This window comes from Dysidea avara, chromosome 6 (genome assembly GCF_963678975.1).
Source record: "Dysidea avara chromosome 6, odDysAvar1.4, whole genome shotgun sequence".
Classification (NCBI taxonomy): domain Eukaryota; kingdom Metazoa; phylum Porifera; class Demospongiae; order Dictyoceratida; family Dysideidae; genus Dysidea; species Dysidea avara.
Window position 1 is genome coordinate 29,805,430 of NC_089277.1, and position 26,067 is coordinate 29,831,496.

Here is a 26,067-nt window from a genome sequence, read left to right on the forward strand (position 1 = left end):
TAGAACCCTTAAAACTTATTTATGCAATAAAGGTTAATTCAAGGGAGTAGCTATAGTTGATTTATAGCTAGTCTATAAATACCAAACTTTTAACAACTATAGTCCATCAATCACCAGGCATTTAATATAGGTCCCTATAGCAGCATGGTGAGATAGTTAGTGAAACACTCCTGACTGCTCTATTTGAGTATTTTTAATGAAGGTGACTGCTCTATTAGAGTGTTTTGATCGTTTAAATGAAAGGGTCTAAGCAATGCTGCCAAGAGACATTATCCTGTAAAATCCACCCTATCCATCAACCATTTGCATGATGACATTTGTTGATCATTCTCGTTACTGCTTTCCATTCCTGTCCCATTCCTTTTCCCCTTGAATTCTACTTACTCCTTTACTCTTTGAAATGTGTTGTAAGAAGATCAAAGGGAAATACAGCAAAGTTTGGCAAGTACATGTAGTATTGTTAGAACAAATACTATACAGCACACTTATCAACTTTGAAGTGTGAGGTCAGATGTATAAGATGGAAATAAAAATACACTTTTCTTTTTCACCATTCCACCTCAAAATAATGAGAAATACAAAAATACTTTGTATTATGTTTGAATATTTGTGCAACCATGCATGTAACTATGAACTTACACTGGTGGTTGCTGATACATCAGCTTTGTTGTCTAAAAGAAGTTGGACAGTATTTACATGTCCATTTTCACTTGCATAGTGTAAGGCAGTCCTGCCATCCTATAAGAGTAACACATGTATTAGTACAATGACATTATCATAACATACTGTAATAACTATAGTGGAACTTCAGTTATCTGAACCTCTGGGGATCACCTGATGTTTGGATAACTGAATAGTATGTATACTCCTGAAGTTAAATTACTGTAATAAAACTGAACTACTATAAGAAGAGTAACGATACTCAGTTTTATTTATTCATTTATTTACTTATTCATTAAGGCTTCACAACACAAGTGCTGAAGGTCTGTAAGACACCTGGCCTGTTTAAAGTTGTTACATAAAGTATGTTTGAAAAGGTGGAAAAAGGAGAAAAATCTTTGACTGGATCTGGGAAGCCTCGAACCTGTAGTCATCTGATTAACGTTTGAATGCCTACAGGAGTCTGCCAGGTAGTCAGGATGTATTCTTCTTAAGTTGATGTTTAGTTGATAGAAACTGCTGCAATACTTTGTGTACAGATAATTGAAGTTATACTGTCTATTACCACTACCACTACCACATGTATAATTATCTCTTCTATTACTAATACGAGTATAAACTGACATTCTTTGCTATTATCACATATCAGATATCACTCTGACATTTTAGGCATGTGGCTTTATAAACATTGTAGTGGTCTGGTAAAATATTATAATGTGTCTGACATTGGCTAACTTGTTTGGTAAGTAGAATTTAAAGAAAACAGGAATGGGATGGGAACAGAAAATGGGAATGGCCCATGGAAAATTCCTGATAAAGATCTTCATGCAATATACAGGTTGGATATAGGTTGGATTTACAGTACAATGCTTCTTAGCAGCATTGTTTGGATCCCACTAAATGACTGAAACCCTATAACAGAGCAGTTACTTTAGAGCAGTCATGCATGTTTTGCTAACTATTCCACAAGGGTCCCCCACACAGTAAAAACAAAGTAGTGAACGTCACTACTAATTAGTAGTGAAACCTCTGCCACAATACTCACTATTTTTGTGTAGTGACGTTCACTACTTTTTTGTAGTGAACGTCACTACAAAAAAGTAGTGAACGTCACTACTAATTGTAGTGAACGTCACTACCAACTGTAGTGAACGTCACTACTTGCAGTGCCATTAGTAGTGAACTTCACTACTGTTTTACAGTGAACGTCACTACTTATTTGCGGTGATTTCACTACATCGCATTTGCATCCAGTTTATGCATTCATGCACCATAGAATTCCATTAAAAATAATACTGCATACAAGTAAAAATACATGTATACAAAATGTCAGTTTTTTTGTATAGGTGCATACATGTTAGTCCAGAAATTTCTTGTGAGAAGATTCTGCAGCAGCAAAGATGCATCAGATACTGTGCAGTGTATATTGCAAGTTTTCTCATTGAACTGCAAGATATAACAATATAATACAAACTATGGTAGCTAAATAAATCTTACCAGCATAGCTACAATAGAGCAGATGTACATGATTTATGCTGTGATAAAATAATTGTTGATATGTAATATGAGATAAACATATATGCACTTACCAACTATTGCACAACTGTGCGTAAGGGATGGGTGCATGGTATAACCATCTGATATGTTAGATCAGTTCCTATTAGTAACCACAGTATAGTGGTAGCAAATTGTTTCATTTGCTAGTCTTGCAGTATTCGCTATATCAAGAAACAAAGATCGTAAACAATCTCCAATGTAATAAGCTAAAGCATTTACCTGTTTAATACTGCTACCAATGGAAAGTCATTATTACCTAAACTGCCAACCAACATTTTAACTGCAGAATGGTTGTTTAAAGCTACAAACCTTAAACACTTGCAGACACACAGCAGTACCCCACAGGTATACACCACTGCAATGAATATCAATCGGCTACTGCATGGAGAGAGAACCATCATTATTATAAATGAGAAAACACAATAAGTAGAGTTAACTTACAGTATGTGCGACCTAGCTCGGTCTCGTGCAACCACAATCAGATCGTAGTAAAAGATCTGCGTGGACACGGCAAGGTAAATACAAGAACAAAACTGACAAACATGCATACATACAGAAAACAAAAAAAAAGTGATTAGCTAGTAGTGGTAAAAATGTGAAGCTCAGATATGTCAGAAAGCTAAAATACGTCAGTGTACACAATCCAGTTTGTAAGCAACCGCCAGTCACACCATAAGTGTCAGTACTCCATCACTCAATTCAGTTACTATGTGCTATACCTTATGGTATATTAAAATGAAAGCCCCAAACTTCATCACCTCTCGGCTCTGGTACTACAGTGCCGGCGCCGGGAAATTGGCGGGCAGCCAACTTTGCTGGCTGGGGTAGTCTACGTGTGCAAAAGTGTAAAACAAATAATTACAATTTAAGACTTACTTTTCTGAATTGTTAACCACTTGCTAAATGCAACAGCTACTAGGTACGCCGAGAGGTACGCAGTGCTAAGCTGCCTAGCCTACTCAGTTGACTCGGGAGACCACTCTGCGGCCACCTGACCGCACGTCACAGTTACGAAACAGTCTCTAGTCAATAGAAAACAGAAGTAAAAGAACAATTATTAGTCTTCCACTTACACGACTTCTACAGCACGTAACTAAGTGAGCAACGATGTTACCAAGTAGATGACGTCATCAATTATATGTGGCATTATTTAGAGTTTCCTTGACATGATGCTACTCGAGGTGCTACCTCTGGTGCTACTGCTTAGTGCTATGCACTCTATATCTGAAGATCTATAGTGTTTATCGTCTGTAATCAACCGTTCCTGATTAGTCTGGTTAAAATCGTAAGTAAACAAGCTGTAACTGTAAACACACATTTGAATTAATCGGCGTTAGCCAGCCCATAGATAGTATATTCTACGTACAATATACTGTCTATGGCCAGCCTTTCATAATTACGAAGGTTTTAAGATGTTATTACCAGGGCTAATAGCACTTTAAACTGACAAATTACCGGTACTTTGACTGATTATCAGGGCTCTAACCCTGGTCATCGCCATCCCTGGTATGGCTATAGACCCTTCGCAGGTGAGCTGCTGCTGCTATAGCAGCATCCGCCATCTTGGAGTACAACCAGTTTTGCAAACCTGATAGCATTGCTTTTCATAAGAGTAAAACAATACCTAGGGCTGCTTCTCCTGCATTCCACTGCAAAGGTTGACCATGTAGGTTAAACGTACACTCTCCCCTATGCTATCAGGGTTGCAAATCAGGTTGTACTCCAAAATGGTGAATGTTGCTATGGCAGCAGCTCACCTGCAAAGGGTCTATATGCTACTAACATTATTTATTGATGGCCCGGGGTCAATAGTCTCTCACTATTATTATTATATATATATATATATATCTATATATATACTTGCATGGCCAGACTACTGACCTGGAAAATGAATTTATGGCATTCTTTTCTTTTCTGAACCCAATGACACATTGCGACTGTGCCAAAGTTTGTGGATGTGCAGGCATTAATTAGGATACTAGCTGCCAGTCCACTGTGCGACCTGCAACTGTGGTCAATGTCAGCCAGACCTCAATATTTATGGATAGGTTTGTCCTCACTATTGACTGATTTCATGTACTATTTATTCATGTGCTATTTTGGGACCCAGAATTTTTATCCATTTTTTGCAGGTTTTCCTCTTTCAGAGGTAAAAAAATGTATTAACCATAACTGTTGAGACCAAAATTTTTGTTCTTCCCTTGTTATCTAAGAGTTCTTTAAAGGGTCAGAAATACTACTGAGATCATTTTGTGATAACCTTTTATGGAGCTCACTCCGAAGACATCCTAAAGAGCTCACTGGTCTTGTAATGCCATTCCCAGAATATGAAGCCTCGACTTTGGAAGATTTTCATTTCTGGTCAAGTTATTTTAATTCAGTTACTGTATAATGTGCCAGTGCCCATCCTGGTCCGGTTACTCTAGCATTCAAATCAGTAGCATGTTACAGAAAGCAGGCTGTGCCAATCAGATTATGTTGTTGGTATTCACAATTTTTTTTTAAGTTACCATGCATTGATACTATAGAATTATCAAGAGTTAATAATAGCTCTTGGAATTATGTAATATGTTTTGTGAAGATGTAATGGCTGCTTGTAGTCAACAATAGGGTGTTCTTTAAAAGAACAAAAGATGGAGGTAGAGGGCCATGTAGTTGGAGCTGATGTACTCGTGATGCCTAATCAATATGAAAATATTTTTTTTGGTTGTGCTTTTTGGTTAAGTTTGTTTAACCTATATATACTTATACTTTGTATGGTTGTTAAACATGCCATTCTTGCTGCCATTGTGATCTCATTGTTTAATTATATTCCATAGTTACAACTCTGTAATGCTATAGTGAGAGTGACCAGACCCTTCCTCTTTTTGTGAAGGAGTGGGTGTTGTCAGGGTAGTACTCTTTCTAGTAGGGTGTGGGTGGAATCCTTACATTTTTACATTGTGCGGCCTCAAGAAATAAATTCAGAAGTCGTTCTGTTTAAACAATTACTATATTATCCATATGCTGCTGATGGGACCAATGCAAAAGGGGAACCAAACATCTATTCATCGCTTGACTACGGAGACCAGCCATTGTTCTTGTAGTATTGGTATGCTCTATTAGAGTATCTTGTACCTTCATTGTTTACTGTGAGACTGTCAACCATAGTCATATCACTAGGGTGCTTTTCAAGAGAGAATTTATAGAGAGCCATTTGGAGCATTTTGGCATCTTGGAATGGAACCAAGGCAATGGCAGATATAGCATGGGGAATTTCCAGAATGAGGTTCCATGGAACCCTTTGAACTCCCTGGATCTGCCCCTGTGTTTATATTTGACCAGCCGTATTTCCAGTCTGTATTGTATCACTTCCAGTAAATGCAAGTGCTGAGCAAATATTTAACATTTCAATACTGCAAGAAACAGGATGATGCTAAACCTGTTATATGTTATCGGCTTTTATTCAATTCAATTCCATGATCGCTTCTGTATGATAGCGATAACCATTCACAAATTGAATCATGCATATGATTGCCTGCTGCCGTGAATACTCTCACCACCAGCCCTACATGAAACACTGCCAAATGATAGTGTCACTGAGACATGTACCAGCTTTCTCAGAAGCTTTAAGGGTAAACTCGGAGGTACCAAGAGTTACTTAATACTGTAGCTAATGGAACTCTAGTAATCAGATATAGCAGAGTCAATTATCCACAGTTATAATAGTGAGCGAAAACCAGCTGTTTTTGTATGGTTTAAAGGTACTGAGTATAAAAATATGCATGCTACGTAAAAAATTATGCATGTTTTAGTTTTTATGTACTGAAACAAAGCACGAATCAATAAAACCTATATAAACCATCAGATTTGCCTTTTCATGGGGAGTAAGACAATCTTTATTTCATGTATATACATCAGAAGCCATGTGAGTTATGGGTGATGCGGTAAAAATTAAGTTTACCATGGTCACTTCATTGTTGGAATGGTCTTCTTCTTTGTCCACTCCTTTTGTTACTATAGATAACGGAGAAGCAATAAAATAGAATCCAAGGAATGGGCGAAAATAACCGGTCTTTGCTCAGCCAATCACATATGCAGTCACAAAATATTTGTTATTATTTCATTATATCTTTTCAGTTTTAAGTATTGTTTTCTATTGCAGATCTGTAATGGCCACTGCATGATGAAAGATAAAAAAGAAGTTGTAACTTGGAAAGAAGCTGGCAAAGGATGTGTCTTCAGCTTGGCTACGTTGCATTTAAAAACATAACTAGATACTCGGTATTATTATCTTAGATGTTAAGGTACTATAATTCTAGACTGTATGTGGTTTATTTACGTAGTATATACTATGTAGCATAAAATACTGTATATTCCTTAGAATACGTTAGTATGAAGTTTACATGAGTACTGTACATTATTACTAATATGAATACACTATGAAAGTACATGTAAATGAATACGCTATGAGAGTGCATATAAGTATGCTATGAGTACATACACACAATATGAGCATTGCCATGAGTACACAGTACTGCATGTTTGTTTATAGAGTTTAGTATCATTCTTCATTGGAGTAGCCTAGTCTCCCCAGAAAAGCAGCCAAACGAGTCTTTCTACCTGGCTTATTGCAGCCAAGGAGAATGGATTCAAGGGCTGCGTAGAAGTTGCTGCAGCCCTCTGTGTAGTGCATATAAAATATGTAAAATGCACCCAATAGATGGATGGCAGTCAGCTCTGGTGGCACCACACAAAGAATTGATCTCTCAGCCACAAGAGCGGGCTGTAGTTTGTTCTCCTCATCCCTCTTTACAACAATACATGGTTGTGCCATGGGCAACTGTTTTACCACATCTTCTGTGCTTCCATCCTTTCAAATGCAACAAAAAATGTCAATAAGTTGGTCTAGCGTACTTATGCACACACAAAATACTGAGGGAATGCATTCTAATGTATTTGTTGTAAGACATGTGCTCTAAGTATTAATTAAAACTCCAAAAATCTTGATTGTATGTCATCACATGCAGTATTATTGCTTGTGTATATAATTTGACTTACATCAACTAGTATGCCACCAATCAAATAATTTGCCATGGTCATATAAAAGAAAAAAATTAACAACCTTGTTTTATTACATTTCTATATTAAAAGCAGCTTTGAAGGCTTAGCTGCTTGTAAAGGGCCAGCTATTTGTTCAGCTGTGGGTTGCAACTCATAGTTCCTTATTAGCACTCTGGATCAACAATAAGCCTAACTAAATTCTGGAAAACCAAAGACAACCATTTAGTTTTGTTGTACAACATTTCAAGTCTATAGATATTCTAGTATGTCTATATAATGCATCCCATCCCAATATACAACTATAATATACAATTAGTCCGCTATAGGTTTAGTCCCATTTTTCCTATCCACACACAAAAGAAAAGTACAGTGACCTGGCTATGTGAGACTGTATTGCTAAGGCATACTGTACATAGTAAAGGAAAGGCAAAACTGATTAATACTGTTTCACAAACTCACTAGACATGTACGTACATGTTTTTACAGAAATACCAAAATTACAACTGATGGAGTAAGATATATCACAAAGATATGGCTGTTATACTTGAATTTGATAATAACTTACCGTCCTTTGGGAAGATAATGGAGATCATCGTAACATGTGAAGAAGTATTATTTGTTACATCAGCTTTGCATACAGTCATGTATCATCATCATTTTCATGGCTATGAAGTCCTTGGTACATCTGAAATAACAGTTCGGCGACAACAAACACTCAGCACTTATCATTCGTTGGCAGTATCAAAGCCCTATGGAATGCAACGCAAAACAATGATCTGCTTGAAATATCATGTATTTGACTAGTTGTGAACACACATATTCAAAATATTATACGTATATACAACAACTATGACAACAACAATAGAACACATTATAGTAAAGTTTACTCTCAGAAAAAGTCATTACTCTGAGGGCTACAACTATAGTATGTTCACATTGAGCTGAATCCTGAAAAACGCCTAAAAATTAAAAGTGGATTTTTTCTCAACAGAGTTAACATTTCAGCCAACTAGATGATTATTGGTAACAGCAAAGGTGTCAACAACAGACACGTACGGTTTGGCTCCATTACAAGTTCGGGAAAGGGCTGTATTGGACACTGTACTTATATGGCTTCCCCATAGGAAATGTATTGTGAAAATTTTGATTGACTGTAAATATTATGTCTAACATTTGAACAACAAGATTTTGAAATATTTTTAGCGGGTCAAGCAGTACTATAAATGAGCCAAATTTCAAGATCGTGTGTAATTGCATCCATGAGTTATTAAATGTTTTTGAGGGTTCAGCTCAACGTGAACATACTATAGTAGTTGTAATTTGTAAACGGGTCCACTCAGTAACTATTATTACACATTATACACTTGTTCACTATAAGCTTTAAACTAAGTGCAACCTTCTGACACCTATAACTACAAGTGACACCAATGAGCCACACTTTCTCTGGTATAGTTCAGCCATAAAAACTTCTTTGTTATAGAAGGACACTCCCCATACACTATATCAGTGTTGTCAGGCCCAAATGTAATCAATCATGTGCTGGATACAACGCACATTAGAAGTAATGAATTACAATTTCCGGATGTAATGTCCATTATAAATTACATTACTCATTGCTTTGTCATGCAGCACATACATAATTACTGCAGAAAGTAATATAACGTAATGCATTACCCCCAACCGGGCTCTGTTAAATGGATTTTGTTGTCTAGAAGGAGTTGAAAAGCAATGGGCTGTTATAAGTTTCAGCGGATAAACAGTGGGAGCTAATACTGAAAAACATCCACAGGTATTTATTTTGCTGATCAGATGATGTCTCTCCAAGGATGGGCTTTCAGGTACATGTACAAGTTTGCTCTTCGATCAGCTGCTGGCACCGCACGTGCCACAGTCCATTTAGCCCGAGAAAAAAATGATCAGTCATACCATGCAACAGTTTATGAGTTGACTTTATATTGTCTCGAATCAATGTGTTAACTATAAAGCTTAGAAATGGCAACGATACAGTTTTGACAATGATAATAATATAAATAAACACTTAAACAGTGGGCAGAGAGGCAAACTCTGCCCAGTCCTGGGATGATACAGTTACATTTACCGTGCTATGTAAGTTACTGAGCAAACTGCACATGTAACTCACGTTTGCCAGTTTAGTGATGGTAATAAACTTCTCGGTTCGTACGAGTCTACGTCTAGAGATTCATTAATCTGTTGATAGATGGATCCTGTATGAGTATTCTAATACTTTCGTACAACTTTTACTATTCTAATAGTTCAGGGCGCAATTGCTGACTTTGGGACATATGTGGAGCCCAGACACGATGCTGGACGGATGATGGGAAACTACATGGGGTGGCCTTATACAGAATCATCATGAAACTTAAGTGTGAGTGTTAGGTGTGTTCCTTCATAGATAATTAATGGTTACTCGGTATGTGACTGGATTTATGAAAAGGGGTCTTCCACACACATCCAATTCTATGAACTCAGAAGTCCATAACTCACTGCTCAAGGAATGTATTAACTTGAAAATTTGTCCAACCATTAAACTATGTTAGTGCTCACTACTGTCCAATTTTGTAATCAATAGCCTTTTCAGTCTAAAGTTATGACAGACCTCTCAACCTGGAAGCAGATCTGGTTGTGAGAAAGCCAGCCACCCATCCCCATGCAGCTGTGAATCCTACCATCATTGTGCTGGGGCTCATGCACATAGCTACATTTGTTTTAACAAAAAAAATGTTTTAAAAGGCACAACTAGCTAGCTATGTGAGTGCAGTACTGCTGTTTACCGCAGCTTATAATATCTCTGTACTATAGTGTAGCCTACTATATGAGAAGAACCTACTATTTTGCTCCATCGTTGAATCACGTGATATCAGTCTTTCAACTCAGCTGATGTACTGGTTCACCAGTGATTCATTGTTGAAATCACCATCCATTTCTTGAGTAATCAGTATCCAGCTGTGGATTTAGTGTTCAGCACGGATTTTCCACACAAGTACACCTCACAACAACCGAAATTAAGCAATAAACATTTGTAATAACAGAACTGGTAGGATTTCACCTAATTCTTCAGTGTGCTGAGTCTTTTCTCAAAGGATTTCACCTTTAAATAGGGCTCAGTTCATTGAGTTTGGCAGCAAAGTGACTTGATTGTGACATATTCAAAAGTATGGGAAACCGCCAAAATTTTCAGCTCAAAATACAGAGGCGCCCCACTATTCTAATTAACTGATCACGTGATACCTTTTGGGGCTTAAATCAAGGAGATTTAGTGTGCCTTAGAAAATTTTATTGGAAATCGTGAGATCAACAAGTGGTCGTGATATGAAGGCTGAAATCGTGCGTCTCATGACCAAATTGTGATAGTTAAGAGGTCTGGTTATGAGTCATTAAATTTGGTAAATTAGATGTGTGGAAGACCCCTTTTCGCAAATCTGGTCACATATATGTTGTTTGCGGGCACTTGTTCTATAGTCTAAAGCTGGACAGAAAATACTCCACACACATGCACCTCCACCCAACATAGTTTCACATGCCCAGACTATCTATCTGTGTCAGCTACATATTCTCAACCAGGGAAATATCAACCCACCTTCACAAGTGAACTATTTCACACAGCCTGTTTGCCCCCACCTCACCCTGTATCAGTGGTAGTCGGGGATTACACTGATAGGTGCATAACTCAAGGCAATACAGTATTTGTTGTATTATAAATTAAAGCATAACAGTTAGACTCTGAAACATTGCATAATGCAAAGGTTCTGGGTTACCATTTGCATGGCTTGCCTTTCAAGTCAAAATCAGGACTTGCAATTAGAGAAGCTTTACATTCTTATTGCCTGGCCAAGGTGGGGATTTGCATCACTGAAAATTATAGTTGCCCACCTACCGGGTAAGTACTGACAATGTAAACCCCGACCATGTCTCGACCTGCAAACCCTAGGAATACTCAGGCTAGAAGGGGATTTGTATGGTCGTGTGACATAATGAGCTAATTTGAGTGGATTCTAGAAAGCACGCATCTTTACTGTCTGAGTGAATTTCCTTAGCGAGTAATTTTTTCATCCCTAATAAATACGGAACAAGGCACATTTCACAAAATGTCTATGTTTCCAGATACATGTACATGATATATTGTTTTTTATTTACAGGCTCGTTCTGCCCACTGCTGGATGAAAGATGAAAAGAAAAGCAGAAGCTGGTCAAAGATGTGTTTTTGTTACGTATGTACATTATACGTATACATATATTCCATTGTTAAACTTAACAGTACGTATAGTTGATGTTATACAATATTTTACATTTACCATTTTGATTACACGAATGTGAAAGTTTAGTGGTTTCATAAATGCAGGTATTTATAGCATTTACATACTAAAATTTATGAGTACAGTTTGACATCAGATTTGCCTAGTTTCCCCATGTCCAGAAAAGTAGTCAAAACTTTTTTACTTGGCTTACTACAGCCTAGTAGAATGTCTGCAAAGACTTCATTGACATTCCTGCAGAAGTGCATATTGAACCTAATCAATGAATGAAAGTCCTTTGTGAAGTAAATCCTAGCTCCTTAGCATTGACAGCAGCATCCCTTAGCATTGACAGCAGCATCCCATACCATATCCCCTGCAAATTTCTAAAGGTTGTCGTGATCTTTCATGTGCAAACTCATAGTATCTTATAAGGATCCTTTTCACATCAATAAATGGCTTCGGGTGGAATCTTAATCTTCAAATTAGAAATTTATCAAATGTACTGTATAGTCCCTACCAATAGAAAATCTGAGGCTACAATACATGACTGCTGTTTTCCAGTGTTATCACATACACACACATGCACACACACACCCACACTCACATATGTACAATCGGATATTTTGTTTTGTTTTGCTACATTTAGCCTATACTACTGTGAATACACAGCAAGTTTACATAGTTGTGGTGAAATATGCAGATGATACTTCTAGTGGACACTTTGTGACCATACTGTTATATAGAGGTTGTCATTTTTCAGAGGTAACATTTTATTTAAAGAATTAGTCTATCAACCTGCAATTTTGGTTTATAGTCTGTTATGATACCTCCGAAACTGTCCTTTATATACCAATGTAAATGTTACTGACAGTAACAGTGTTCTTGACAGTAACAGTGTTCTTGACATGCTGTTATATTGATGTATAGTAAAAATTTATAAATGTAGTGAAGGTCACTACTTTTTGTAGTGACCGTCACTACATTATGATTTCACTACAACGTAGTGAATTAAAATGTAGTAAAGGTCACTACTTTTTGTAGTGAACGTCACTACATTATGATTTCACTACAACGTAGTGAATTAAAATGTAGTGAAGGTCACTACATTGGTAGTGACCTTCACTACTTTGATAATTCACTACGTTGTAGTGAATCTAAAAGTAGTGAACGTCACTACATAAAGTAGTGACGTTCACTACTTTGTTTTTACTGTGCACATTAATAGACTGTCAATTGATGGACTATAGGTATATAGCCTAGACTAGCTAAGTTATCAATATTGAAAGACAGCTACTCCTCTGGAACCATAAACATTTAAAAATATCAACTATTAAACAACACTGAGATTCACAAAGTATTTTAGTTAACTGAGCCTATCATAGGCTTTGAAAACTGCACCTATTGCTCCCAGATAAGAAATTGTATGAAGAGAGTATGCATGCAGCACTGGTATACTTGTCAAGCTGAGAGGAGTCCCATGACTGATCATACTGTCCTTAGTCTCCTCATTGGAGCCATGTATCTACAAATACACTGTACGGCAGCTACCACATACCCATCATATGACTTTTTCCTGCAGTTGCAGGTATACATTTCTGCATCTACATGTAGGCACTGTCAATTAATTAGAACCCTTAAAACTTATTCATGCTATAAAGGTTAATTCAAGGGAGTAGCTAGTTGACTTATAGCTAGTCTATAAATACCAAACCTATAACAACTATAGTCCATCAATTGCCAGGCATTTAATATAGGTCCCTAGCAGCACGGTGAGATAGTTAGTGAAACATTCTTGACTGCTCTATTGGAGTATTTTTAAAGCAGGTGACTGCTCTATTATAGTGTTTTGATCATTTAAATGAAAGGGTCTAAGCAATGCTGCCAAGAGACATTCTCCTGTAAAATCCTACCTATCCATCATCCATTTGCATCAGCGTTGAAACCGGGTTGGGTCATCCGGGTCACATTTTCTCCGGGTCTGACCCGGTTTACAATTTATCCGGGTCTGACCCGGATTGGATCACGTGAGAAACGAAATTGTTCGTTTGACGACGTGGAAACTTATAAACGCTACCGCGTAGCTCTTTCGTGAGCCACGCCCACTTATCCCATTACCAACATACGCTCAGCCACGCTCATTTGTTAGTAAGTGTAGTATGTAGCACGAAATTGAGGGTATCTATGGTGAGGGGTAGCTATTGTCAGTAGGTGAAGACCTTTTTTTTTTTTTGGTCTTCAATCTACAGCTAGGCTGAAGTTGCAATATTTACTCGACACGAATCGAACGCTGAAAATGTAGACTCGTTCGCTCGCTTAGTACAATGATATTATCATAACATACTGTAATAACTAGAGTGGAACTTCAGCTATCTGAACCTCTGGGGATCACCTGGTGTTTGGATAACTTAATAGTATGATTACTCCTGAAGTTAGACTATTTTAAACTACTCTAAGAGTAACCACTCTGTTGATGTTAAGTTGACATAAACTCTTACATCATAATGTAGTTATGTGGGAAAATCCATACTTTGGAATTCAACTGTAATAACATGCTAATGTAGAAATTTCTGACATTAGTAGACTTCGGTTATTAGCCACACATGGTTATTAACTACTTATTGCTTCATGGTACACTTATGCTAGACCCTTTTTTTAGGACATATAGTTGAAATTACTACTGCAAGCTCATGCTACCTATGTAGAATAGAAGCAGAAAACTCCTGACTTGTCATTGTCTTGGTATTACTACTACTTTAATTGTACTGTTATTGGGATCAAAGGGAAAACACAGCAATTATAGCACAGTTAGAACATAATATACAGAACACCTACAACTTTGAGGTACGTATGTAGCCAGGTAAAAGTAAAAGTTTAAACCAGGCGCTCGCCCACAGCCGGCCGAAGGCTGGCTGTGGGTATGCGCCTAGTTTACTGAAAGTGTTTTTGGAAAAGTGTGTGTGTGTGTGTGTGTATCTACCTATCTTTGTCCGTACGCACCCACGTGAGCAAAATCATGAAATGGTAAAAGCAGCTTGCACATAAGGAGTAAAAGTGAAGTGAAGTCTGTATTAAACTTCCACACAGGTAAACTTTTCTCTGAGATGGTTTCTTCTCGGCGGTCTGAAAAGCAGGTATGGCAACTCTTCATATACTCCATGGACGGTCTTCCCTTTCAGTTTTATAGATGTTTAACACATTTAATACAACGTTGAAGGCCTTTTAGGCTAACAGAGATAGCGTATCCTTCGAGTTGAGAAGGGGGCATTACTCGTACATACACGAACGAAAATGAAGGGTAGCCTTGAGGCTTTCTCTAAACAATTTGAATGAGAAAACATGATAGACACACTATAAAACAGTAGAGAAGATACTTCTGTGCGTCATTTGCTGTTTAAAGTGGTTTTTTTACAGTTTTGCTTCCTTAGGAATGCATAGCAAACGTAATTAATGAATTATAAAATACGCTAAATTACAGTATTTACAGATCTAATTATCAGCTGAATTAATTGAGGAATTAATAATAACAATAACAACTACAATATATACATGGTTGATTAGTTGCTTATTTGTATTAACTGCATGGGCATCTGGTTTTTAGAAGTAGCATTACATCAACTTGTTACTTCAAACATTCCATCCAGTATACAATAAACATAATAATACAAGTATAAGAAAACATTAGAAATTTTAAATTAGAGTAGGGACAGTGTATAGTGCTGCAATAAAAAGTACTGAAACAAGATGGATCGGACCGTAGTACGTAATGTCCAAATACTGTAAAACAATAAGAATTGAATATCCCTACTGTGCATTGAGTGTAGCACAGTAGGGATATTCACTTCTTATTGTTTTACAGTATTTGGACATTACGTACTACTCAGATCCAGCTTGTTTCAGTACTTTTTATTGCAGCATTATACACTGTCCCTAATCTAATTTTAAATTCCTAATTTTTTCATATGTATATATATACTTGTTTGTGAAGTTTTTTTGCAAGCTCATGACCACTAAATAGCCTGCTTTTCACAAAACCAATCGCAATATTTTAAGAGTTAATCACAGCACTATTGTACTAGATTATGACTCATACAATAACAACTGATCAGTGGGCGTGGCTCTAAAAAAGCCTGCAGGCAACAATGTAAGTGGATTCGTGCATACCTACAGACTGATGAATGGGCATGTCTACAGACAGTAATTTACGTAATTGGGTGTGGCTCACAAAAGAAGCAAGGCTACGCTATGACGTGCAGTAACACGTCCACATTTTAGAGCGTTCAGCTTTGTTTTCCCAGGATTTTTCCAAATGTTTATAGTTAAGCATGTTTTAGAGTGTTCAGCTGTGTCTTCCCGGGATTTTTCCAAATGTTTATAGTAGCATGCTCTAGAACGGTCAGCTGAATTTTTACGAGATTTCTCCACATCTGTCATATGATGCTTTCAGTGGATTTCATACGCAGGGGCGTAGCCAGCCAATATTTGATGGTTTGGCATAACATCAACTTAGCTACACACAAGAAACACGTTCACTTTTATGTGAGACATTATCAAAGAAAAATATGAAAAGTGTATGCACACAAGGCCTACAGCTACCTATGCTATAGTGTAAACAAATGCTGCTTGCATGCAAACATTTACTAGCTATATGCTATTCTAATAAACTTGTAGGGCAGGCATCCACCGACGATCACCGTAGCTGAGCACCACGTGACATCAAAACTGCTGAACCTACAAGAACCAACAATGTAAACAGTTCATCACATATTTACTACAATCAACTGGCAGCATAGTTTACAGACCAACTACCACAATGATATGTAATGCTTTTTCAAGTAAACGCCACATGGCCCCAATTGAAGGCCGGGGGCGCTAATTTATGAACTATGAGTCTCATCACAAATATCAGTATGCCAAGAAAGCTTCGTCCCAGACTAATAGCAGCCAATGTACATTTTGCAGTAAATCACGACTCAGTTAATCATCACAAATTGTGCACGATACTTTATAATGATTTGACCTTTTCTCCATTTCCAGCTCCATTTGTATATGCCATTATTGTTATCTAGAAGAGTAGGTTTTCCCGTTTTCTTTCAAGTTAGGCTATACAGTACTTTCTTTATCAAATACGCTTGACAAGTCCACTGAAACGAAATCTTTTGCTGCCAGCACCATCCACACTGAGTCCTACTGACGCTTATCACTCACTGTGACTTAGAGATACAGTACCACGACTATAGTAGACTTGATAGTGTAAGGTAAGTAAGGGGGTTTCCGGACAGCTGGGTATTCCGGACACTTCATTTTTAATCCGCTACTGAATGGAATAGAAACCGATCAGGCTATGGTTTAAGTTCCTAAGTACCCTACTTGTGTACTATAAAATACTAAAGTTTTGTTTCGATAGCTTTAAGGATTACCGAGATACATCACAATTTGCTTGCGCGTGTAAAATATTTTTGTGTAAACACTTTCACTACGCATGTTAACAGGAGATTGAGGGCACCATTTGTAATTCTAAGCCACCATAGGCATCACAAATGATCAGTCGCACTACTCAGTGAACGGATATATGATTTAGAGATAGTACAACTGGAATCCAAGCCCATTACCTGCGACGTGTTAACTGGCACGCGCAATCAACACAACCAGCATCCCGGAGAAGCCCCAAGTAAGGATCCGCGGGGCAACACTACTTAACTATGCTGTTTCAGTGTTAAGGCAAGGACTGATACAGATTTCCAGGCAGTAGATTAAATGTCGCATCTTTGAAAATGCTGCAAGACACTCGCATGGTCCAAGCAAGGCTGGTAGCAGTTCTTCTTCTTAAAAATCGCTGTCACCAAAACGTAACCAGACAAATAGAATGCTTTGAGTCTCTGCTGAGCCATGACACTCAATAGAGTGCAGCATTTCCCATAACAATGGCAGGTACGCCTTTTTTAAGTGGTGTCCGGAAACCCCAGCCACATAATATTTTGGCGTTTTCTCAAACTGCAAATTTAAACTGCTCTTTCTCCTAGCACCCTATACTTTACCATCCACAATTTATACCACCGATAGCCTAGTTCATTAGCTACAATTCGGCACTAAGCATTTTAGAATCCATTTTTCTCTCGAGGAGAACTGAACAAATTTCTAATACATGTGCAAACTTTGTCCGGAAACGCCCGCCCCTACCTTACCACGCTTCGACTCCATTTTAAATTTTGAATTTAAACCACGCCATGGAGAGTGGCACGTGCGTCTACATGAAGTGTAATGGACGATATCCGCAATGACATTTTCTGACGTCACAAATAAAATGGCCGTGCTAGTGTGGGGACTTTGTACAGGGAGATATTGGGTGAGGTAGTGTTTCCCTATGATAGCGTTTATAAATTCGAAAAAGGGCGAAGGTAAGGCATATAGTATATAATGCAATACAGATAAGCCTAGTTGTGTCCGAATTTAAAATTTTCGGTCCGCTTTCCTTGTTGGAACGCGTTTTGCATCATCACGGTACGTGTACTAGAGGAGCTCACCTAACACCGGACGGGCTCCAATATCGGACGCTATTTCTCCTAAACTACAATGAATATTCAAACATTCTGTACATCTCCAGGTAGACCAATGCTTTATAAACTTGTGTACCAAGTTTCAGATCTATCGGGTTCTTGGTCTCGGTACAGCAACCTTTTGAAGACAAGTCCGAATTATACGTAAAATCGGAAAAAACGCTCAATTCAAGGACAGCCATTGTTTGCAGATCACACTTGCATTAAATCAAAAGTCGCATACCTTCAGATTGTAGGGCTACTCATTTACTTTCTAAATATGTATGGTTTATTTCATTTAAAGTATTGTACTGATGAATTATAGACCAAAGAAAAGAGGCTGTCACTGGAGCAATAATCGCCCTAGCTATTTTTGCTCAAAATCAGAATAAATGGTTTGAAAATGTATACAAGGTGGATGATTGCTTTCGATTGTGTACTGAAAGTTGTTAAACACTAGTTCCTGCAAATCCAACACTATAAAGGCATAAAATACTGCAGGCTTGACTGCAGAAATAGCAAAATATTTAATATGGCTGTCAAACACTCTAACATAAAAAGTCAATCATTTCAGCTGAAAGCCTAAAACTCTAAAACAAAAAGTACGTAGAACCACATTTTAAGCATATCAGCATTATGTAGAATTGATTTACACCACCTTTTTGCAAAAAATTGGTGACTGTTATATTAGGGTATTTGACTGCTCTATTAGAGGATTTTGGTATTCCTGTAATATTTTAAGTCTGGAGGGCAGTGAATTTATTGGAAAAGTTGCTAGACAACTTGTAAATGATTAATTGTATGCAATTATCCACTTTAAAATATTTTCAAAGCATTGATTACAATTTTGAGTTAGGGCGATTATTGCTCCAGTGACAGCCTCTTTTCTTTGGTCTATAACTCATCAGTACAATACTTTAAATGAAATAAACCATACATATTTAGAAAGTAAATGAGTAGCCCTACAATCTGAAGGTATGCAATTTTTGATTTAATGCAAGTGTGATCTGCAAACAATGGCTGTCCTTGGATTGAGCATTTTTTTCCGATTTTACGTATAATTCGGACTTGTCTTCAAAAGACTGCTGTACCGAGACCAAGAACCCAAGAGATCTGAAACTTGGTACACAAGTTGATGAAGCATTGGCCTACTTGGAGATGTGCAGAATGTTTGAATGTTCACTGTAATTTAGGAGAAATGGCGTCTGATATTGGAGCCCGTCCGATATTAGGTGAGCTCCTCTACTTCTTACCTTTATTATCTCTTGGTTCCAAGTGTAGAAAACTACAGACAACATTCATTTCAAATACTGCGTGATAAAATCTCTGAAGCCCCCACACTAACATGGCCATTTTATCAATTATGACATCAAATTTCATCATTGCGGATATCGTCCATTATAGGGACTTCCCAAGGGATTTTCCAAGTAATGGATCATGTGATACACCATCTATCTTGATCCCTTCTTCTAAGTCATGGTTCAACAAATGCAGTACTCGTTTACGCTTTACAGTATTAAAGTATAGGGTTGTTTTGTGTGCTGCTGTGAATCCTTGCGTGAATCTTAAGCTACTTGTGATGGTTGGGCAAAAGTTTGTGATGGTTGGGCAAGAAACTGTGATGGTTGGGCAAATTCCCGCCCATGCCCACCCTTGGCTACGCCCCTGTTCATACGTGAACCTGTCACATGTTTGTAATATTCATCAAGATGGCACTGTGATCTGTCTTCACTGCTGTAGTTTTCCTTTTTATTTAAGAGTATGTCATCTTTGTGAGCTTTATAATAGGCCTTATTTTTACTTTTCCTTCTATTCCTCCGTGCCGCTTCCTTTGAAGGCATTATCGCTCCAAATATTACCTCAGAAAAAACACAACAATAATGACAATAAAACCCTTCAATTGTATTTTTTCACACACAATTATGTAACAACAGGGTTTAGCAAAACTAATACTGTAATAGTAAAGAATGTGTAAGTCGCAAAGAAATGCATTTAGAAACGCAAGCAGTTAAACCTATCCGCTTAACTTTGCTAACAACAAGCACACTAACACTAAACAAGATGTCTTACGCGTGTATTTTATCGACGACTACAATAGGTCCTGTATAAGCCAAATGTCAAAATTACAAACATATTCTAAAAGTTTGGTACGATAATATGTGTATTCCAATATATTACTGCATAATGTACCAGTATGATTATAGAAGCCCTACTGATGAGCGATGGCCACGATAAAGAAGGATCAAAGGAAAATCAGTGAGACAATAGCGCATACATTGTAGGATATTTAAAATACTAAAGGTTTCATCACCATGAAATTCTAAGCATTTTTGTGAAAGAAGTAAGGCTGTAGCTGTAGCTTATTTTTCGTTACACTTGACTGAACGCATTAGGCAGACAGGCAGGCAGGCAGGCAGGCAGGCAGGCAGGCAGGCAGGCAGGCAGGCAGGCAGGCAGGCAGGCAGGCAGGCAGGCAGGCAGGCAGGCAGGCAGGCAGGCAGGCAGGCAGGCAGGCAGGCAGGCAGGCAGGCAGGCAGGCAGGCAGGCAGGCAGGCAGGCAGGCAGGCAGTAGAAAATCCGTGAAAATGATTTTTTAAACTTTCGTAGCACCTGGTCAAAAATGCTTCGAGTCGTTTTGAAGACATGTTTGGGCTTGATTATACCTGACTAATACTATCAAGTGGCTGTGAAGGATTTGCAAAGATGATTTTGGCTTGATTTATTTTTGTGGACCACGCCCACACCTTCGTTGCCCCTACTATATAGTACTATTGTACTGTATGATATGTGTAACTGTATCACTTACCAATTCAGTTGCTGATACATCAGCTTTGTTGTCTAAAAGAAGTTGGACAATATTTACATGTCCTTCTCTACTTGCATAGTGTAAGGCAATCCTGCCATCCTATAAGAGTAGCACATGTATTAGTACAATGACATTATCATAACATACTGTAATAACTACAGTGGAACTTCAGTTATCTGAATGTCTGGGGATCACTTAGTGTTTAGATAACTGAATAGCATGTATACTCCTGAAGTTAGACTACTCTAATAAAACTGAACTACCCTAAGAAGAGTAACCACTCTGTTGATGTTAAGTTGACATAAATTCTTACATCATACTGTATATATTTATGTGGGAAAATCCATAATTTGGAATACTTCTAATAACATGCCTACGTAAAATTTTCTCAAATTCGTAGACTCCACTTATTAGCCACACATGGTCATGGTACACTCGTGCTAGACATCTGTTAGGTAAGTGCATATAGTTGAAATTCTACTATTATTAATGTTTTACAGCACATAGGTACTGAAAGCCAATGGAAAGTACTGCCAAAGGCTAAATTACACTAACATAAAATTAATTAACTACAAAACTTAAAGTACACTAGAAGATAGAATTAGATAATTAATTAGTTACAGAACTGATTGGTTTCTTATAGGAAAAGTGGGGAGGTAAAGTTATGGTAATTTGTTGTAAAGTGGAGGTTTTGTCGTTCTAACACACTGGCTACAGGGACAGAGGTAGTGGAAGGTATGTACATCATTGTCATTAAACTCTTGTATGAAGTGATTCCACATATAGATGTACAATTTGTGCTTGATAGATGTTATTTGAGCTGTTAAATCCACTGTAGGTAGAGAGTTCCACAAGCGGGGTATACGGTGGAAGTAGAAATGATGAGTTAAGTTTGTGGAGCACCTGTGGTGAACCAACTTTGCAGATGAACCGAATCTAGTGTTCGATGAGCTAAATTGTAGATAGTTGTTGAGCTACTGCAAGATCATCCTATGTACAAGTATGTATAGAATAGAAGCAGAAGATCATTGTATAAACCTGAAGTGTCATAGTACAGTACACAAGATGCAATACCAGACATGTGTCTAGAAAATGCTACCACCACCTGTAATAATGATTACTGCACCTGACTTGTCATTGACTTGGTATTGCTAAAGCTTTAATTGTACCGTTATTGGATTCAAAGGGAAAATACAGCAAGTACAGCACAGTTAGAACAAATACAGAACACCTACAACTTCGAGGTATGTGTGTAGCCAGATGTACACACTGTGTAAGTAAAAGTTTACTTTTTACTTCAAATGTTCCACCCAGTATACAATAAACACAATAGTATATGTGTAACTGTACCACTTACACTGGTAGCTGCTGATACATCAGCTTTGTTGTCTAAAAGAAGTTGGACAATATTAACATGTCCTCCTTGACTTGCATAGTGTAAGGCAGTCCTGCCATCCTATAAGAGTAACACATGTATTAGTACAATGACATTATCATAACATACTGTAATAACTAGAGTGGAACTTCAGTTATCTGAACCTCTGGGGATCACCTGGTGTTGGGTTAACTGAATAGTATGTACAGTGTATACTCCTACATTTAGACTAATCATAAAATTGAACTACTCTAAGAAGAGTAACAACTCTGTTGATGTTAAGTTGGCATAAACTCTTACATCATATTGTAGTTATCCATAATTAGGAAGTCAACATGCTAATGTAGAAATTTCGTACATTCGTAGACTCCGGTTATTAGCCACACATGGTTATTAAGTACTTAATACTTCATGGTACACTTATGCCAGACACCTGTTTAAACATTGGTCAGCTTTTCGGAACATCAAGAAAATTGTTCAACATAAGTGCAGGCAGGCACACAAAAATTATATATCTAATCTCCTTGATCTGCATTCAACCAGAGGCACAAGCGACTACGGACTTACATTAAAAACAAAAGAAAAGTATTAGCTCATTGGAAGTTAACGACACAGTATATAGCAAAGATACAGAGAACACTCAGACGGATTTCCCACTATGAGTTATTCTCCACCTTCCAAATCTAATGATATTCAAGTACGAGTTGAGGGTGTTGCAAGCTTGCTTAATGATCTGCAGTCTCATAAGGCCTGTTGCCCTGACGGTATACCACCTCGCCTACTAAAGGAACAGCCAATAATGTAGAGTCTGCCTTGTCACTAATCTATAGAGCATCACTTACACAAGGTCAACTCCCTAATTACTGGAAAAAATCCTATGTTATTCCAATATTTAAGAAAGGTAGCCGTACATCTCCAACTAATTTTCGACCAATCTCACTAACTTGTATCCCTTGTAAAATTTTTTGAACACATTATCTACTCCAATATCTATCATCACCTTTAGTGCAAATGACATTTTATGCGAACAGCAATATTGCTTCAGGAAAAAATCATTCGTGTGAAAGCCAACTCATAACTACTGTCAATGACTTTGCTACTTAACTCAATGCAGGAGAACAAATTGATGTCATTTCTTTGAATTTGAGTAAGGCCTTTGACAAAGTGCCACACCAGAAGTTACTTCACAAACTTTCTTTTTATGGTGTTAATACAACTACTCTGACCTGGATAATAGATTACCTATCTAACAGAACTCAGCAAGTAGTTATTAGTAATGTAACAAGTACAGTAATTCCTGCTCAGTACTTTCTGGTGTCCCACAGGGGTGTTTTAGGTCCCCTCCTTTTTCTCCTGTACATCGGTGATCTACCGGAGAGAGTTTCTAGTACAGTTAAGCTTTACGCTGACGATGCCTCAGTGTATGTGTTATTTGAACAAGTGACAATATACAGGCTCTTCAACGGGAAATAAACACACTATTCCAGTGGTCTATTGACTGGCAAATGGTATTTAACCTAGACAAATGTAAACATCTCCAAGTCTCTCTTATAAAACATCCCCTGCACATCACAGTACACCTTAAGCGATTCCCAAATCAAAATTATCTGTTCCATCCATCAAATAACTCGGAGTGATAATCAACAATAATCTTACTTGGTCTGATCATGTTACCTACATTACCCACAAAGCAAATAATGTTCTTGCAAAGAAATCTAAAATGTTGTCTCCCATCAGTTAAGACAAAATGTGACCGGATCTGCAAAAACCCGATACAATAGCGCATTATACTGTAGTTATGTGGGAAAATCCATAATTTAGAATACTTGTAATAACATACCTATGTAAAATTGTCTCACATTCGTAGACTCCACTTATTAGCCACACATGGTTATAAATTACTTATAGCTTTATGGTACACTCGTGCTAGACATCTTTTAGGTAAGTGCATATAGTTGAAATTTCTACTGCAAGATCATCCTGTGTACTAGAGGCAGGGCCGCCCACAGGGGGGGGCAACTGGGGCATTTTGCCCCGGGCCCCAGCCTGAAAGGGGCCCCAGGAGGCCCCATGAAGGGCCCCCTGAATACCTGTTTAAAAGATCGATATACTCTAATAGAGCAGTCAGATCTAAATACTCTAATAGAGTAGTCACAGTATTCTTCAGAGGAGCAGTGCAGCAAGCTTATAGATAAGGAGATATGGTTGGTGATGGGTAGTTATTGTCATTGCCAGCAGGTTGTGACCTTTTTTTTTTTTTTTTTTTTTTTTTTTGGTCTTCACCTTACAACTTGGGTCAAGGGCCCCACTTTAACTCTTTGCCCTGGGCCCCTTAATTTCTCTGGGCGGCCCTGACTAGAGGTGCACGATATGGAAATTTTGTAATATACTGATAACCGATATATTGGCTAAAAAAATTACCGATTCCGATATCGATACCAATATCTGAAAATAAAAAGGTTTTTAGTATGACACTACAATAAATGTGTAAAAAATGTGGCAAAAAGCTTAAAAGGTGGTCACCAAAACCTATGTAAAGAAAAAAACAAAGAATAGTGAAAAGGTGATGATAAAAAGGTGTGCAAAAGAGAAAAAAAAAGTGTAACCACTTCAGTATTTGCACCCTGTCCATTATGAAAACCTGTACAACTCCAGTCTCACGCTTTGACCATTGCACCACCAAGTCAACTATAGCATGCATTGGACAATTATAGTACTTATGTGTAATATCAGCTCATATCTGCTAAGAAGTCAGCTTTTCACCGATACCAATATTGATATCAGTGCACCTCTACTATGTACAAGTATGTATAGAATAGAAGCAGAAGACCATTGTATAAACCTGAAGTGTCATAGTACAGTACACAAGATGCAATACCAGACATGTGTCTAGAAAATGCTACCACCACCTGTAATAATGATTACTGTACCTGACTTCTCATTGACTTAGTATTGCTAATACTTTAATTGTACTGTTCTTGGGATCAAAGGAAAAATACAGCAAGTACAGCACAGTTAGAACAAATACAGAACACCTACAACTTTGAGGTACGTGTATATCCAGGTGTACACAATGTGAATATTAAAGTTTACTTTTTACTTCAAACATTCCACCCAGTATACAATAAACATAATAATATATGTATAACTGTACCACTTACCCTTATAGTTGCTGATACATCAGCTTTGTTGTCTAAAAGAAGTTGGACAATATTAACATGTCCTCCTTGACTTGCATAGTGTAAGGCAGTCCAGTCACCCTATAAGAGTAACTCATGTATTAGTACAATGACATTATCATAACATATTGTAATAACTATACTGGAACTTCAGTTATCTGAATCTCTACGGATCACCTGGTGTTTGATAACTGAATAGTATGTATACTCCTGAAGTTAAATTACTGTAATAAAATTGAACTACTATAAGAAGTGTAACCACTCTGTTGATGTTAAGTTGACATAAACTCTTACATCATAATGTAGTTATGTAGGAAAGTCCATACTTTGAAATAATTATTGTAATAACATGCCTATGTAAAATTTTCTCACATTTGCAGTCTCCACTTATTAGCCACACATGGTTATAAAATGCTTATAGCTTTATGGCATACTCATGCTAGAAATCTGTTGGTTAAGTGCATATAGTTGAAATTTCTACCGCAAGATCATCCTACATATATATATATATAGAATAGAAGCAGAAGACCATTGTTTAAACCTGAAGTGTCATAGTACAGTACACAAGATGCAATACCAGGCATGTGTCTAGAAAATGCTACCACCACTTGTAATAATGATTACTGCACCTAACTTGTCATTGACTTGGTATTGCTAA

At 37.5% G+C, this 26,067-nt stretch overlaps 1 protein-coding gene and 3 long non-coding RNA genes across 4 annotated transcripts in view; 2 read left to right on the forward strand and 2 right to left on the reverse strand.

Annotated features, from left to right (window-relative positions):
* The window catches only part of LOC136257819 (uncharacterized), a 202,803-nt gene that overhangs the window by 117,825 nt on the left and 58,911 nt on the right, over positions 1-26,067 (reverse strand). The window lies entirely within an intron of this gene.
* On the forward strand, positions 3,347-8,107 carry LOC136257822 (uncharacterized). Its single transcript, XR_010702183.1, has 2 exons — positions 3,347-3,502; positions 6,362-8,107. It is a non-coding gene; the product is annotated as an uncharacterized lncRNA (long non-coding RNA).
* Positions 6,556-9,535, reverse strand: LOC136257821 (uncharacterized). Its single transcript, XR_010702182.1, has 3 exons — positions 9,401-9,535; positions 7,826-8,009; positions 6,556-7,069 (listed from the first exon to the last, which is right to left on the reverse strand). It is a non-coding gene; the product is annotated as an uncharacterized lncRNA (long non-coding RNA).
* On the forward strand, positions 9,512-11,619 carry LOC136257820 (uncharacterized). The gene is made up of 2 exons (XR_010702181.1): positions 9,512-9,646; positions 11,418-11,619. It is a non-coding gene; the product is annotated as an uncharacterized lncRNA (long non-coding RNA).